The sequence below is a fragment of the Copidosoma floridanum genome, unplaced genomic scaffold (genome assembly GCF_036245765.1).
Source record: "Copidosoma floridanum isolate Cflo_tuat_1 unplaced genomic scaffold, Cflo_Japanese_pri ptg000001l, whole genome shotgun sequence".
Lineage (NCBI taxonomy): Eukaryota > Metazoa > Arthropoda > Insecta > Hymenoptera > Encyrtidae > Copidosoma > Copidosoma floridanum.
In genome coordinates, this window is record NW_028321878.1 from 5500314 (window position 1) to 5518483 (window position 18170).

The window sequence follows — 18170 nt, forward strand, 5'->3', positions numbered from 1 at the left end:
TACGTTCGCGGAAAAATCTCTTGGCATGTTTTCACGCCGTGGCTCGCGCTTACGTAATCCAGTTGTCGCTGCGCACTTTAAGAGCCACGTATGCGAGTGTGTATAAATGTATATCGTACGTACAATGCGAGCACAATTGTGTTGTACTGCGGAGCGATATCGCGTGTCGCGCGTGATGGCTGCTGGTTTTCAATCTTCGTCTGTACCGCGTACAGTACACTGATACGGGCTCTGCTGCTACTGCACGTAAGTATGTATATGTATATATACACCCGTTTGAACAGTCTGTCGCTTATCGGGCTTTTTTCGCGTTGTAACAATATTCTGGAAGATCTTTTTTTTCCATCAACATTCTTGGAAATATCTCGAGAAGCGCTTCTTACGTACTAGAGATGTAAAAAAAAAAAAAAAAAAAAACACATCATTGTTAAGGTACATGTGGTTTAAAAAGGCCAATATTTTGTTCTCCGCACTCATCACCTCTCGATTTACAATTCCTCCCTGCAACGCGAGTGGAAAGAAAAAAAAAAAAAAAAAAATTGCAGCGGAGAGCGACACCTACACCTCCGAGTGTCGACCGCAGCCAGTATACGAGTAAAAAAGTAGAGCGGCGAACGAAAACCAGATCAATTTTTCTCCCGCGTCCAACGCACGCCCGCCCTCCTGTGATTTTTATTCCCAATGCGTCGAGCATACAAAGTGTATACAACTCTCGGGCCCCTCCGCGAGCGGTTCTCTCCCCTTTCGAGGCTGCACCTCCGTGTGGATCATTAATTTTTCATCGCCTCCCGTCCCCTCTCGCATTGAAATCGAGTGATATTGTACTCGCGCGACGACTTACCTCCCGGAGGATCCTGGCCCAGAGTGTGCGTACGGCCGAAGGAAATTAGGCAGATTTATTCGGTCGTACACGAGAAGGGGACCGTCGATCCGCACCACACGTGTGTACGCTCAATTTGTTCCTCGGGTATAGAGAGAATCACGAGTTTTCGGGTGTGGTTTGGGAATGCTTGTGTAAGTACTCATTGAAAAGTAATCGCGAATGAGCTTCTCGAAAAGGTAATTTGGAAACACAACGAAAAAAAGATCATATTTCCATCACGGGTGGATAAAAGCACCATTGTTTACGGGCCAACACTCGCCGGTGCCGCAAAAATCCATATATCACCGGGAGCACTCGCAGAGACACCCTATACACCGCACGTTTCTCCGCCTGCGGATCCATCATCGTTCACTCGAAGCATATTATAGAGAGCGAAAGAAACAAGAGCCCGATTCCGCGAACAAATTATAATCACCGGGACAAAAGAAGCGTAGGTTCCCCCTCCGATCTACGACACCTCGTCTCCCTCGTGTATGTGTGTGCATATTCTAATCTGGAATACAAAAAAGGACCATCTTTGGGCTCTTTCTGGGTAAGACCAGTGTATATATGTATCTCGAGTGCGCGGTCCCCGAGAGATCGGGAGGAAAAGAAGAACGCGTCGGAGAAAAGACGAGAAACGAGGGGAATGAGAAGTCAGGCGTCCAGGTATATATTATACACTTGGACAGTATTATATGCTGCGGTGGGGATGTTTTGCTTCTACACCGTATCCTTCGAGCCAAAAGGACTACCTATAGATGGCATAGAGAAGAAGATGCTGCACATTTATACAATACACGTTATACCTTAGTAATGTACACACATGCCAGCACCTCGTATATATGGCACTGATGTTGGGACCGCAGTAGGTATGTGGAGATACCCGTGTAGAGCAGGGGCCCCGTGATCCTGGAGAAGGACAACACGGTGGGATGGGAGAGAAAGGTGCCATCAGCAGCTCGATCGCTGCTTGTGCCGGTGTGCCGGCATCATGATGTATATTATATACACGCGTGTACAGGAGCGACACAGGAGAGCGCAGGGGAGGAGCGCCAGGACGACGGAGGGGAGGCTCTCTCTCGGTGGACCCAATGTATAGTTACGGTATATGGTATAGTACGGTGCACCTACACACTTGTAGAGAGAGAGAGAGAGCGTGCGTGTGTGCGAGCGAGAGGTATAGATAGGAGAGGTACCTGTGTAGAGTGTAGAGAGAGACGGCGAGATCCCCGCGAGACCCGTTCCGCAAGGTGAGACGAGCGAGCGAGATTTTTCGAGCGGCGTGAGCGCGCCAGTCGCTCCCCGACACTACTCCGAGCGCGGGGCCCTATACGCACACTTTTGCCTCTCTACCGCTGGCTCTTTGGAAATCGGGCCCCATTATACACCGTTGTTGTTCTTTTCTTTCCTTACATATTTTCCTTTTTTTTTCGGTTCGTTTCTCCGTGGCTTCAGCTGGTTGTGGTTCGGTTGTGCATCGGACTGCCGGTCGTGGATACCGATCTCCCGGTTATCGGTATTCACCATACGCCACGGTGCGCCCCTGTTGTCGTGATCAGTTGTTGTTGTTGCTGCTAAAGTTGTTAATGTTGTTTTTGTCGAATTACAAGTGTCCGTCCGTCTGTTGTGCCGTTGGTGGTTCAAGTGTTAATGTTACAATGTGCAGTGGCAATAACTCTGCAGAGTCGAGTTGAACGGCTGTACACGCATCACCGCTGATCAGCTGTGCGGGCCATCGATCGGTGAGTCTGGTGCATGATGCTTTCGACATGAATCGCTCCTCCCGTTCCCAAATACGATCGCGATCGGCAACGATAAATCGGTAATTTATGGCACAGTTCGGCAACGCGGATCGCTCCGATGACGCGAAGCAAAGTTCCGTAGGTGTCCAATGGGAGTTTTGACACGTCGACCGTCCCGATGCTCGTGCGTGTAATCTAACGTGAACATAAGCGCTGGCTTTACAACATAATACATGTACTTGCGCGTACAGTTGTTTTAACGCTTAGCACGACTCGTTGGAGTTTCACCGAGGCCCCAGCATCATCAGACCCACGAAAACGCGTACCGTTGTGGCAACCAATTTTCAAAACAACGCGCGTCCGCGTGATTTATCACGATCAGCTGGCAACCGAGCACATACTTACGCCGAAGCTGGTGTATACACATATGTACTCACAGGGAGAGCGCTGGAGCCGCTAATGGAGGTGTTAGAAAGGCACTCGAAGGAGACGCAATTGAGTTCACCGGCGCGTGTGACTTGTTAGCGCCCATTAGCTCTTGCTGCTTTGCTTGCACGTATATATGTATGTATACACATCTGAATCGCGGGACCTTTCTCGCGCATTTTCGCGAATTTCACCGGTTTCGCGCTCAACGTGTGTGTACGTGTGTTAGAAAGCGCGCTCGGTTGAATAAAACAAAACAAAAAAAACATCGACAACATTTGCCTGTAATTGGAGAAATCGGTAAGCTCCTTTTTTTCGAACTATTTTGACACACGGCATGTGCATAGGACTCGGGAAAACGCTCACCGGTCTATGAGAGCCCCTAATATTCCCGTATGAAAAGTAGTCAGCTGAAAAACAACTTGCGACTTTTATCGTCGTAAACAATGACCGATGGAAGATTTTTCATTTCATACCGCAATCCTGTTCCCTGTTTACTCGCAAAAAAGCCGTGAGGCTTAGTCAACTGTTTTTTTTTCTCTTTCCCAAAATATTCAACGAGTCAGTGGTCCCGAGGCACTCTCTTGCCGTAACAAAAATTCTAGCTTATACACCGATCGGCAGTGATCGGTAAAATCTCTCCTTCTCTTTCGTTTGCTCTGATTAATTTTTTTTTTCTTCCAATATGCAAATCCACCTCGCAGCTAACTGCGTTTACCATAGGCATCATAGTTTATTTATAGTTGCTGGTTCATAACGCGTTTGAGTAGGTATATGCATCGCTAACCACTGACGTGACAGAGCGCCGTTTCACAATCGTCACGTACATACCGCGGCTCTATAGAAACACCATCCATCAGCGATCGAATTGAGACATCGTAGCGCTACCGAGTCACGATAACAGGTAGTCTTCCGCTTGTTCGCTCCACGTGCGCGTATCAAAGTTATTTTCGTCTGGCTCGATGTGCTTTGTAACCAAAATCATGAAACAGGTAGCTGATGGGGGGAGGGAGGGGGTAAAGAGGGTCTTATGTTTACAGTAATATAATTTTTTTTTTTTTTTTTTTTTTTTTTTTTCTTTTAAAGCTGTACGCATGCAAGTACTTTTGAATAATGTATCAAAACAGTTTTTTCATAGCCTTTCGAGAATTTATAGTCGAAACTCCATCAGCGCGAGATAAGATAACAAAGTGGATGAAACATCGCGTATCCACATTTTTACAGCTGTACTCAAATATATGGCCAGAAAAGCTGTATAGGTACACCTTGGCCCACCTGCCATAAGTACGGGCCCACTCGTGTATGCAGGTACAATAATTATACAGCCGTAGATTGAAATTCAACGATACATGTATAGGAATAAAAGGTGTAAGAGGATGAAAAGAGAGTCGTGTATATGTACCTATACGTACAATATGTATAAAAGAGCTGGTGCTCCGGTGCCGGTTGCACACGCGTGTTCGACTACACGGTGGAATTATTACGCAGGCCAGGAATTTCTTGGGGGCTCTCTCGGGAGGAGGAGAGGCGAACAACGAGGGAAAGAGAGGATCTCCCGTATGGGGGGAGTTTGCGAGCGTGTGAGGGCCGACGTTCACCGGATGGCTAGTACGGGCTCCGAGTGACTTGAACGCCCGGCTAAGAAACCGGCGAGCCCGGCTGGCCTATTGACCGTCTCGGAAACGTCCGTCCCATGTTGTGTCTTTGGGACCTATAGCACCGACGTCACACCACCACCAGCGGCAAGATGCAGCTTGTATACATATACGTACACGTATATACCTAAGTCCCGGGGCCTTGTTCGTTTTTCTCTCTGTTTTTTTTCCCTCCGCGCTTCTTGTCCTTTCGCTTTCGCGGCTCTGCGGATGAAATTTTCGAGACCGCGGACCTCGGGTGGGAGTAACCGGTAAACAGCTCCCAGGCTGTTTTGACACGTTCGTCTGTCCTTATTGTTCTGTTTGTCGATCGAGCAAGGAAAAAATCGGTATCGCCAGCTTGCGATTCTTACCGATCGCGGGTTTTTTGTCGCGATCGCCATGCGGAAAAAGACACGAGTTGGATGTAAAAATCGAGAGTTATATTGTAATTGCGTACCCAACCCTCGTTGCAGCTCCTCGGAGGCGGGCGCGAGAACTGGGACGACAATGACGACGGGCCGTCTCATTGAATTTCCCTCTCGAGATCTCCACGCGAGATGCAAAGAAAAAAAAAAAAAATGCTAGCAAAGTCTCTCTCTATTCTCCTCCTCCGTTTTTTCTCCTTCCTAGCCCCCATGAATATCTCATGAAGTTTTCGGGGGGATACGTATAGGTATGGGTTTGAGTCACGTGCGCGACTCCTCCTTTTCTCTTGTAATAACTTGCATCCTTTTATTTTTTCCTTCGACGCAACTTTGGGGAGCTCGGGATATGCGATGTGCATAGTGAAAATCAAGGGTGTATACCTTCGCTCGTCTCTAGCGTTGTCGGTCGGAACTGGTAGAGCATACGGATGTGGTGGATGGATACGGTGCTCGAAAAAAAAAAAAAAAAAAAAAAAACGAGAAGAAGACACGGGGCGACAGTTAGGTATATGTACAACATGCCCCGGGATGGTCCCCGATCGCGCATAATTTCCTCCTAACGGACCTCTGCATATGTGCACACATGTGTATGGGTGGTGGTGCACGGACGTAATGCACGTTCCGCAAGCTAATTTGCTTTTCTTTTCTTCGCTGCATGCGCGTGTTTTTCTCTTTGTCATCATTTTTCTCAAAAGACTTGTCGTTGATCCTTTGCAAGAAAAAAAAAAGGACAACTGTTTTCTTTTCTCTTGGAAATCACTTTGCATCCACTCGGGTGGGTATTAAAAAAATAAATGAAGCACATAACCCCCCGGACGACTATGTATACATACAAATGAAACGCGTTGGGCCCTCCGTCTCGACACCATACGGGGAAATATTGTACAAGGCGTCGGTCGGATAACATCCGATTCAATGAATTGTCCGCTCGTAAAAAGTCACGCGCTATTCCGAGATATCCAAAATACACGCCACGGTTGTGCGCGGGGGTGCACAACGACGTCCACTGTTATCCCTCCCATGGGGGCGCATTATAAAACTCCTCTCGCTCCAAGCGTATACATTATTATATCATATATAACCCAGGGACAATAATATACACGCACAAGTCGAGGAATCGGCGGTGGACGGTACGAGCGTTGTAGAAAGTGTCAACCCACGAGGCGTTAGATTTTCGCTGACTCTCGAGAGAGACTGCAATATATACAGTACGTGCACCTATAATATCTACTCATGGTCGTAATTCAAAGGCCCAAGTAAAAGCTACTATGCGGAGCTCCTATACGTGCCTCATACGTATATATACTACATACTTGAAACCGATCCGATTCGAAGATTGCCGCAGTAAACGTTTATCTGTCTCCTTGGAGCTCACGAGCTGTGCACCTATATAGCCGTGTCGTATTCTAGTCATCGCTGTCCGGCACGTGTCGTCCTCTCGAGTAATGAGCTCGACAATGCCTCCTCGCTGGGATTTCTATACATTGCGGAGACGCGTTGGAAATTCAATGCATATATTAAACAATTGACGTGTTGTTCAGCCTCGCGTTCCGCGATGTATCATCGCGATTGCGAACAAATATTAATTTGCGTGATTACAATAAAACGATGGCAGTGAACAAATTAAAATCGTCGCTTTAATTGTTTCTACAATGTTTCCGATGGGGAGAAAAACGCCCCGCTCGTTTGATGCACATTTATCTCGTACTCCCAAAGAAGCATATTACATATAAACATAAGACACGGCCAATTACATTGTAAATCCATTTGTTTACAACCAAGTATATACCGTGTATGCGTTTTACAGGGCTAATCGTAAAAATTAATTTGGAAAAATCATAAATCAATCGCGGCATCGCCGTTACTTTGGTAATCAAGCGCTCACAGAGCAAGTATAAAAAAGTAAGTGTCCCGACTGCGTGGAACAATCGGCCTCGACAGCGCAGTTACACCGCCATAAAAGAGAAAAGGAAAAAAAAAAAAAAAAAAACTCGGAGAGCGACAGATCGCTGACGTAGAGAGTAGGGAAGAAAAGGGAGCTAGGGGGGGAGGGGTACAATCGGCAATAATTAGCGATTCCCTGCCCGGCGCGCCTAGCGGTGTATGTATATGTAGGTGCGTGTAAGACACATACACAGCCATGCCAGCTTGTCCCGAGGATGTTGCGCATCCGGCGACGACCTTGCTGGGGAGGAGCTTTTTTTCCTCTCATCCTCTTCGGTATTTCTCTCTCTCTCTCTCGTTCTACCTTCCAGCCTGCGAAATTCTCCCGGGCTGTAAGACCAGAGTCCCCCCCTATGAATTTCGGGGATGAGGTGGCTCGTCCCACCTGCTCTCTTTTTTCCGCCTCCCTCTCCCCTGCCGGCTCACCTGACCACAGTTGTGTACACTGTGTATTAGGCGCACAAGCCATACGTAGGGTGGAAGAGCAAGGCTTGGATGTGTATACACAATGTGTACTTAAAATGCTATACGATGATGTGAGAAAAAATAAGTGCCCCATAGGAGTTGCGCGAATGGCCAACTTGTCACTTTGATCCATTATTTTTAATTTCGTGTTTGAAGCGCGAAGCACGTAATGCTCATAAATATGCAAACGCTCGTGGAATTTCGCGTTGAGACTGATAAATGGGAAAAACGTGGCTTTATGTTTTAATTTTCGATGGGTACACGCAACGCGTATACACTCGAGTACATAATAAAACAAACGTATACGCAGATACGTTATAGACCAAGCTAGTCGTGAATATTTTCCATCTCGTCAACGATACACATCACGCGTTAAGCTTGAAAAACTGCCCCAGCCGCTCTCGTTCAACATCGTTGTCATCGTCTCCCGATCGGTACTAATCCATCGTGTTTTTCCCGCGCGTGATTTGCAAACGCCACGTCCACGCGATTCCTTCATAATTCCAAGGCTCGAGCTCGTCTGCGATGTCGATTTTACCCCCAACCGATTTATTTTAATACGTACGAAAAAAAAGGCAAAAAAGATCGGTTCGCACTTTTATCCCGATAATCAGTTTTTCCCGTAGTGAGCACTAAAAAAAAATAAGGGGATGCCATAACGATCTCATTCGGTGTTGTGAACACGCGTAATTGAACGACAGTATACCTTATCCTCGGGTACTATCGGGCGTACTGCCTCGTTAGCCAGCACACGTATTATCCAAGGATCCATGGAGCAGATTATTATACGGGCAAACAAAGCCGAGGAGCCGTATCAAACATTTTTCAAATCAATAAGAAAAAAAAAAAAAAAAGTCCACTTAGCCGAGAATACCGATCGCAAACGTGTTTGCCGATCGATCGGCCGATATACGTTGCGGGTATACATCGGCCATTATCAGCGCGCAGCGTAATAGACGGTATGCAGCTTCTAATCCCGGTTGCAATGCTCTCTCTCGTTGCCGAGGGAAAGGCAGAGGATACCGTGAAGTCGAGCGGGGTTTGTATTGTGTACACAAGTAGGTACTCGAAGATTGGATGCAGACGATGTCGGGCCCGAGATTTATCGAGGTACTCGGGGAATTTTTGTCGGAATTCGAATTGAGAAACCTTTGGGCTTCGGTTAGATGATGCTTCGGTCTTGGCTCAGACTTACGAGAAGGGATTTGCGTATCAAAACATCGAGAGTCAACTATATGTATTTGTATGACGATTCGATCGCTTATAGTTTTGTTGTTTAAAACAAAAAAAGGATGATCAAACGTAACAAAAATAATGGATACGATCGAGGGAAAACATTATTTCCCAAAGGTTTTTCCACAAGTAAAGAACTGGTTTCGGAATCAAAAGCAGCCACGAGGCCGATGCTGAAATATGTCTTCTTTCAGCTTCGAAAACACACTTACTCGCTATATACCTACGCGTAAATAGAGAAAAAAAGTCAGAGAAGAGCACCAGGAGTAATGTCCCCAGAGTTTGTGTACCCACAACCACGCACACGCACACACACGTCACTCAGACCGGGTTGCCATCAACATATGCAAATTCGTGTGTATAACGGTGTCCCCCACAACGTCAACGGCATCGATGCCGCGTAACATCCATACCAGTAACTCCTCTTTCTTTACCATTCCATGCAAAGTTCCTTTTCGACCTGCGCTTCGACTTTCATCTCACCGCGTCGTTATTAATCGACCACAGCTCGCCCCGTGCAATATCACCGTGATTGGCCGCGTTTACCGATTCTCGCGCCAATTCGCGTGTGTATAACGATACACAACGAAAAAGAGATGTCACCGGCTGTCGTCGTCGACTTGGTTCATTTCGATATCTCGTTTACTCGGTTTATCGAGGAGCACTGCACTTTTGGATACAAGGCAGAGAGGCGCAGGTATCACATATAATACCAACACGCTTGAGAGATTGCGCTGCGTACAAGTGTATAACGTGGTGCGTTACGGGAAGGTGTACATTTATTCTCCGATCGTCTTTGCTTATCTGATGCGGAGAGCAGTAATATACCGAGCGATAACCATTGAAAGAAACGTTCCACCTCTTGTTTGCACAGCGATGTATGTATATGCCTGCACCCATGGTCCCCCGGGGAAACGAAAAGAAGAAATTCCTGGCTCCGAGAAGTGGGGGATGAAAAATTTGTACAAGCGGATCGGCGCACGATATTTACGAAAGAAACAATAGTGCAGTGGTGCGAGCAACAATAGACGGATCCCGCGTGGAAGAAGAATTTCACCGTATACAGTAGCGCTGGGCGCGGAGGGCAAACATAACGAGATCGGCGACTCGTCCGATCGGCTCGGATCTCCCTTGCTGTACAGATCGAATTACATGTGTGTACGTGTAACACAGCGGCACACGTGAAATATACATAATTACATACGTTCTGCATGGGATAAGCCTCCGATCGTGCACTCTACAGACGAACCGATTCTGCGCGTACATATAGACTCCGTACCGATACATACGGCAAGCGCGCGCACCCGTCGTGTTTACTCTGATTGTGTATGTAAGCGAGAGAAATTCCTTCGAGCACACACCTCGATTACGCGAGCTAGACTTTTTTTTTTTTCCCCCTTTCGTACTTATCAACCGACCTGTAAGTGGTCGCTTCTCTCGTTTTTGCCACCTCCATTCTTCTTAGGCTCTCCTTCTCTTTCCCGCTATCGCGAGTAATATTGCACCTCTATGCGTATATACGTAATTCAAGACGATAATGCCCCCAACAACTCATACAAACTCAACCCAACCTACTATACATATACACCCATGTTTAGCTTCTCTGCGGTTGGAAATTAGAGACCGCCCCGGCGCGCTGCAGACGATGTAGGTATATATTTATACCTACATTCAGCTCGGGGAGATTACAAAATTGCAACTATCGCATTTTTGCGTACAGTTAGTATCGTGAGAGGTGGATGTTTGTCGCGAGCCAACAAATTTCGCTCTCTCGCGGGGCTGTATACGTGTAACTTCGAACGAGGAAGAGAGTCGATGTTGAAGAAAAAAAAAAGGGTCGCCAACAAATCATAGCCGGGCGATCGCAAAAAAAAAGGGGGAGCCCCGTCGTCGTCGTCTCCTCGCGAACGAAAGCGATCGAGGGCCCCTATTAAAGTCGCATGGCAAGCGGGGCAAGAAAAGCACGGCCGGACAGCACCACCTCGACTGGCTTGCCCACAGCCTCCTCCAGCATAGAGAGAGAGAGAGAGAAAGACTTTTGCGCAGCTGGCGAGGGACGGAAAGAAAGACGCGCGAGACGCTCTTATCTGCTCCCGGCATCCGCGAGTCTCCCTCTCCCGGAGCCTCGACAGTCCCTTTGTGTGTAGCGTAGGTATTTCTCCGGCTCTCCCGGGCAAGCCGCGCTTTGGGCCTGTATCCTCGACGAGCGGCGTATCTCCGGTAGTCACCATTTGCATCTTCCCTCCCTAAACGTATACGTGTTTTGCCTCGTCCTTCCCCGCCCCGTTTCGCTCGTTCGTATCCTCCCGTCCGCCACGCGTTATCGATCGATTTTAAATTGGTGTATACCATATAGCCTTGGCCGGGCTCTCTTGTTGGTTTTTCGGGGAGACCGCCGCGCAATTGGACCCCCGAGATTCAGTCCCGCTCGAGCACCGTCCACTGCTGGATTTGTAGAGTCGCGGGACAACAAGTTGGAATATTATACGTTATGGTCTCGCCTTTCTTTTTTCTTCGGCACCGAGCTCGTTTCGCCGGCTCCACTGGTCCTATGACTTTACTACACCTACAGCCGACTGGTAATCTACTTATTTTATGCTTCATCGTAGCACATGTGTATACAAAAAGGCTCGCGTGTGTGGTGGAAAAATAAAACATCACAACGAGTTATGAATGCCGTAGCGGCAGGAGTAGTTGATTTCGTTCGTGTGTATAGTGATAGCGAAGAGGAGGTACGACAAAAAAAAAAAAACGATTGATAAATCTGCAGGAGATGGTATAGAGGAAAGGGGGAAGAGGATCCTCTATGCACAAGCTTCTCGTTTCCTCTTCGAGCGAGGGAGGGAGAAAGAGAAACTCGCGTATACGCTGAACCACTTTTCGGGCGCGTGCCCATACCACCCCACCCGTCCCCCCGACCTTTTCCTCTCGCGTGGAACCGGTAAAGACTTTCGCAACGCGCGTATGCCTACCTTTTGTATATACACGTATATATTTACGTATACGTGTACTGCGTGGGCGCGCTTGCACGCTCCTTCTTCCTCTTTTTTCTTCTTCTTCTTCTTCAAGAAGTACCGACGAAAAACAAGCACATCAGATCGTTCCCGTTAATTGTACTTCGGATTCGAGCTCAGCCTTTCGAATAATCGCGAAATAAACGAAGCACCGTGCTACGCCCTGCACCGTCGAAGGGTATACTTACTTACACAAAAGAAGACGAAAACTGACCAGTCGTGTATACATTATTATATTCTACACCACACGCAACACCATTACCATTCATGTACATGTATACATGTACCTGTACCATACGTGAAACACAGATACGTGTATATATAACGTGTGGTGAGAGAGAAGCACACACACAGGCAGTGTTGTTCCCATGTATATATCGCGCTCTGATCTCTCTTCTCTGCTCCTCTTGTGCGCCTCTCTACCTCGGCCCTCTCTCTCTGACCCCGAGAAGAACTGCCCCGAGGACTCGCATATTCTCTCGTTTTGCTCACCCGAGCACGTCGGTACAATATATTATAAGTATACATAAATACATATACATTCAGTACGCTAAGGTTATTTCGCTAGTCACTGGACCGCTCGGAAAGGCCGAATAGATCTCGGCGCTTTTCGAAGAAATCGGTAGCTTGTATATGTATACTGCTGCTCTTGGGGCTAAGAAACTTGAAATTAGATGAATTGTGCTTAACTTTGATATCGAAACAAATGCTGTTGTGCTCTCCTCGTTGAAACTGATCGATCGCAATAACGAATAATCCCTTCAAAAATCGAAACCGATCTTATACCGATCGATCCAGGACAATCGACCATAGTACACCCATACACTCGCAAACAAACGGATGAATGAACGGACGAAGGAACAAGCACCGTTTTACTGCTGCTGTTGCTCGTATTCAATCGTCATTCATTCAAGATCGGCACGGCCTGCAGTTACTGCAACGGGAGCAAAAAGAGGAGGAGGAGGGAACAAAGTACCAGGACAAATTTCTCCTCCCGCGGATGCTATTGTTATCCACACACACATACGCTCACACAAAAGACAGGAGAGAAAGCGCGCGACGAGCCAACACCTTCTCCCCGGCCCTCTCTGTGTGTGCCGATTTGCAATTCTTCCTCTCGGTCTTTTATTTGTCCTCCTCCCTGTTCTCTCCGTCCCCGTCTCGCGGAAGGATATAAGGACAGCTGCGAGCAAAACGGAAGATCGGCTGTTGTGCAACCATTACAGTATTCACAGCTCGGCTTCGGTCTCTCGCTCCGTTGCAGTCACAAAAAGCCTGAACGATCCCCAATCGATTGGCTATACTCATCTTTCACGCAGAAAAGTAACATGCATATATAATTATATCCGAGCGTTATACGCTCACACATGCACAGGGTGGGCGTCGAGGAGCTTAGGCCACGAGCCAGTAGTTCTCGCTCTCCTCCTCCTGTAAGTACACACTTACCCACTTCTCTATACTCTAAAATCGAAGCTAGCGTTTCTCCTGTATCATTACACGGAATAGACGCAGCGCACACGCTCGAGAGCTGCTTTTCCACCAGTCCCCTCCGCTAGGTATATATACATATTCGTAAAGTGCAGTGCAAGCGCTCCACGCGACTGTACAATATATACATATGAATACGATTTCGCGGGAGTGTTTCGGAAAACGATCGCAATCGCTCGCTACGGGGATATAATGGCAACAATTTGACGTGGTTGAATCATAATGAACGAGCTATTACATACATATATACACGTCTACGATTATTTTACAGTAGTTTGTTTACACGGCAAACGGACATGCATTTCGGATAGCCACGGGGTGTATGAGGATATTCGGGATCGAGAGAATCAAAGTTGCCACGAGAAAACTCGCACATACCGATCTTGAACATAATCGTGTTGCCGCGAGTTGATGATTGTGCGTTACTTCAGGGGTAATTAGGAAAAAAATAATCATGCGGCCGTGCGCAGCATCCACGGAGAGCGCAATCACCGTACGCACATATAAGACCTTTTGACGGTATAGGTGTATACCCATACGCGCCTTGACGCGCCTCGCAAGATTAATGCCTCGAAATTGAGTACGGTGAATCGGTGTTTGTGCGTGTACGAGCACATGGAAGTGTGAGCGTTGTAGAGGCAATTACGCATTGTGCGCGGATTGTAATGAGTATTTTTCCACGGTACAACAGCGGGTGACCCCCCACAACCCACCGATGCTCCTCTTCTCTTCGCGGTACTCGTCAAGCGCTGTTTATTAGGTCGTTATGTATATACTCGAGGTAAAGGATTTCATCCCTGATTCGGCTGAGCAGAAAATATAACGAAGGCCCGATTGGTCGCGCGTTTAATGAGAACGTATATAGACGTACGCGAGGAGGAAAAAATTTCCACGTCCCATTGATAGTAGGTGTGTACGTATACCCTCGCGTATGGGGATGCCGGCACGTGTATCATTATACTTATCTTCCAAAAGAGGCACGACGCGTGTTTCGCTCCCGCCCATGGGACCTCGATCGGCTGCACACACACGTAGCGACACAGGAAATTCAACGACTCCGCACAGCGAGCCTGTAATAATGGCACTTTGCCTCCGCGAGCCGTTCCATTTTGCGTAAGCGTCGCGATAATTCTCGGCCGCGCCGGTCATACTTGCTCCTGCAATGTATCTCCGCTGCCGCGTAATTGCGATCTATAAGCGACCGCACGCGTCGATTTCCTATCGATACGACTACTTTTCTCGCTTGTATGGACTTTCCCTTCTGTTTCTCCTTTTCGTCATAGATCAGGCCATATGTGCGTAGATCAATTTCCTCATGTAATACTGTTATCGGCGATTACATTTCCGATTGTCGTAAAAACGCGAACATAACAAAAGAAAAAACAAAAAGAAACCCGACAGTGATGCTCGTCTCGTCCCGCGTAATTGTATTAGACTTCTTTTGGAGCGATGGCAATAAAAAAAAAGCTAAGAAAAGACCCAATTCGTAAGCAATGGCGCACTCGAGCCGTTAACAAGCTCGTTAACACAAATGAAGTTTTTCCCTGGCGCCGGTGGCTTGTTCTCTCTTTTCTCCCCCTCCCCCGATCTGTCGCGATTGTCTAAACCCGATGCTCCTCCGTGTCATTACCGATTCGACTCGTGTACTGCATGCACACACAGTAGGCCCAGCGTGTTGTGTATAATGTTATACCGATGGAGAGGCCCCTCGATTGAGCTACAGAAGAGGGGGGTATCAATCGTCCTCCTCTGCCGCGCCGATGATTCTCGGGAAAGCCTCCCTCGACACCGCGGCCGCCACCTCGGTATGTCCCTCGCTTTCGCTAAATCGGAGCGCGCGTTTTTGTCCCGCCGCGTCGGGGTAATGCGATGCGCATCGATTTGCAATGCAGCCCGTGCGCCGATGCGGCTCGGTGGGTTTTTCGTCGACCACGGCCCCGATGATGCCTCGATGTCCCCTCTAATTGACCGGCGGGTGTCGTCACTCGGTGGAGCCGATCCACGACGATCAACGAGATCGATTTGTTGAATAATTACCAGCTCTTGGCATTTACTCCGTTACACTTTTTAAATTATTTTTTAAGAGATTGATACTGTCTTCGTCCGAAAGTAAAAATTGAAAATGAAAAAAAAAAAAAAAAAAATGTAACCATTATCTTATACAATAACGTGTAAAAAGACGATCCTCGAACTCGTGAAAATACGCCTTCCGCAATGCCCCGTCTCCCGTACCATGCGATCCACACGATCGTACGACGTACGTGATAAAACGAGAGACTCGTACGTTTCAACGCCAGAGCAATTTTAATTCGAGTATACAAGAGGGGCTGAAGCGAAAGACGGCAAGAGTAAAAGGACACCGTGCAAGGGAGGGGGAGATAAGACAAGCCGAACATGTGTCAGAGGTGTCCGCGTAGCCCCTGAAATTTTCGGCCCGAGACAACAGGGCCATCCTTGCGCTCGCAGAGAGAGAATCCTGTCCGCCCATCGGGAGAGAAAAAACCCTGCTCATCCTCAGCTGGACCGTCTCTCCCTTTTGATCCGCACGCTGTCTCTCCGACATTTATCGCGGCGCTCGCTGCAAGAAACAGGGGACGCGTTCCCACGTGCGCGTTTTTTTCGGCAATGGATATTTCGCCGCTCTTTACTTTTGATTATTACTCGCCAAATGCCGGTTGTTGTTGCGTTGGCACAACTCTGCGTACATTTTGCCCAAAAAGATGCTCAGGCGTTGGGATGAAAGGGTGTATGTTTTGCCAGATAGTCGGTGCGATTTCAACGCGAGAGATGTATCATCATCTCAGCTCGAACTGTCTTGTTTGTTGGCCCTGAACAAACACGCAATTATATAGGCACTTTTCCGGTATTTTACAGAAATGAGAGATACCATCTCGCGATTTTCTTGAGATAACGTGTAGGCTGTGTTGCATGTACTTTCACCAATCTGTGCGCGTAGTTTACGTACTCGGGAAAATATTATCATCTTCGTTATATTATCCTTCCGTTCTGAAACATGGTCTCGCCCGCCTACGCTATAGAGGAACTGTTGGATTTTTTTTTGTTCCTACTCGTTGAGCCATTAGCTGCGTGGTGTCGAAATCTCGAGGAAAAGTCGCCTCTTTGTTCCAGCCACGATTGCATCTTCTCTTCCTTCCGTGGCACAATAAGCAGCCTCGACGGCTCTGTTTTAATCTTGATATGCGCGGAATATTTATTCACGATTCAGCGGAGAAAAACGTGAGCTGCCGATCGTCGTGCTCGTTGCGCACTTACCCATAGGGCTTGCTTTTTTATTTTACCGATCCTCGTGCTCGGGTGCAATTAAATCGGTTTTTTCATTGAAACTTTGGATTGTAAAGGGGCACAAATAAAATTATGATTTCTCATACAAACAGTTGGGTTTTTAAAAAATTGGTTGCATCTCTATAATCTTTGATTTTTCTCTCATTTCAGGCGAGTCCCGCCAACAACTGCAATCGGTTGGCTCGAGTGCAACGTCGTGGCTCTATAAATTTACGAGGAGGAAAAAAAATACGACTTCGATGCAACATCAACACCTACAGCTGGGATATTGTGAATAAAGTGAGTATGTTACAATGCATTGATTGATATTTTTATTTCTGTATTGTATTTTTGCGTTTGTTACAAGATGAACATAAATTGCGTAAACTCCTGGGTTGTACTATAAGATGAGTACGTATGGCATGAAATTTTGTTTTTTTCCTCTCATCGCTGGCAAGCCATAAGCGAGAGCCGCCATCAAATAAGACTTGAAAAATACGTCTACGAGCTATTTATGAGCAAACTTCTTTTTTTTCCATTTTGCCGACCGACCGGACTGCCCGCGGTGAACCGGACCACGACTAATTTGACTAGTAATTCGATTTTTATTCCACCGGTTCCCGAATATTCTCGTTCTCCCTCTTTTTTTTTTTTTTTTTTTTTTTTTACGACCCCCACATTTTTTTCCCGCCGTCCCACATATATTACATTTATATTAAGATTACTCCTTTGCGATTTCCAGCTGCGTAGAGCAGAATCTTCATTAATTATCTCCCTCCTTTTATTTTTTCCAATCAGTTATCGCGATGATCTCTAATGGTTTCAGCATAATTTATCATCCGGATTTATTAAAACCTTCCGACAAAACTTGCGTCCCGATTTGCGTCGCATTAGCAGCACATTACGATACATGTACTTGGCCAATCTTTCGTAAGAGTTTTTTTTTTTTTTTGTTTCGTGTGCCAATTCACGAATGATGGGTAACAACACGTAGGTACACTAGAAAAATTGAGCCTTCGACTCTCTCAGCATCTTTGATAGCTCATGCGAAATAAGTGTGCCAGTGCCGTATATATGTACACGTCTCAATAAAATAACAAGCGCGAGTTGCGGATCTCCTGTAACAATCGGGCAAAGAGAAATGGAGGAAGGAAACAACAGAATGATCGACAAAAAAAAAAAAAAAAAAAAAAAAAACACAGCTTCCACTTTATGAGGGGAGAAAAGACAATAAGGCGCGCGCTACATATATGGTTTACCGTAAAGAAGCTCGCGCGTGGGAGAGAAATCATCGATGTGCGTTACAGAGGTGTGTAGGTATAAAAAAAAAAAGAACGAGAGAAGAAACAAAGGAGGAGGCGATCATTGGCTTGTCTTTATTATACTTTGCGTGTGGCTTATTTACGTACACTGCACGCGCGTGCCACTGCGCTTTTTTCCTCCCAAACGCCCATCATATTTAATTTTCGAAGGTATTTTTTTTTTTTTTTTAAATCTCTTAATTGATTAATAAAAACTCTCTTCTTACGGTTTTTTCGTTCGTTATGTACACATAAGTGGGCAGTCGCCGTTATTAACGAGTCTATGTATTTTTTTGTTTTACAAAAATTTCGCAACGTTTTTGTACACGAGCCGGATGCGACCGAGTC

The 18170-nt window shown here is 46.8% G+C and overlaps 1 protein-coding gene across 1 annotated transcript in view; it reads left to right on the plus strand.

Moving 5' to 3' along the window:
• The first annotated feature begins 2173 nt into the window (after positions 1-2173).
• Positions 2174-18170, plus strand: part of Egfr (epidermal growth factor receptor) — a 57970-nt gene continuing 41973 nt past the window's right edge. Inside the window, exons 1-2 of the mRNA XM_089593921.1 lie at positions 2174-2607; positions 16693-16821. The gene's annotated coding sequence lies outside the window, so the exon portion shown is untranslated. The remainder of the gene's footprint in view (positions 2608-16692; positions 16822-18170) is intronic.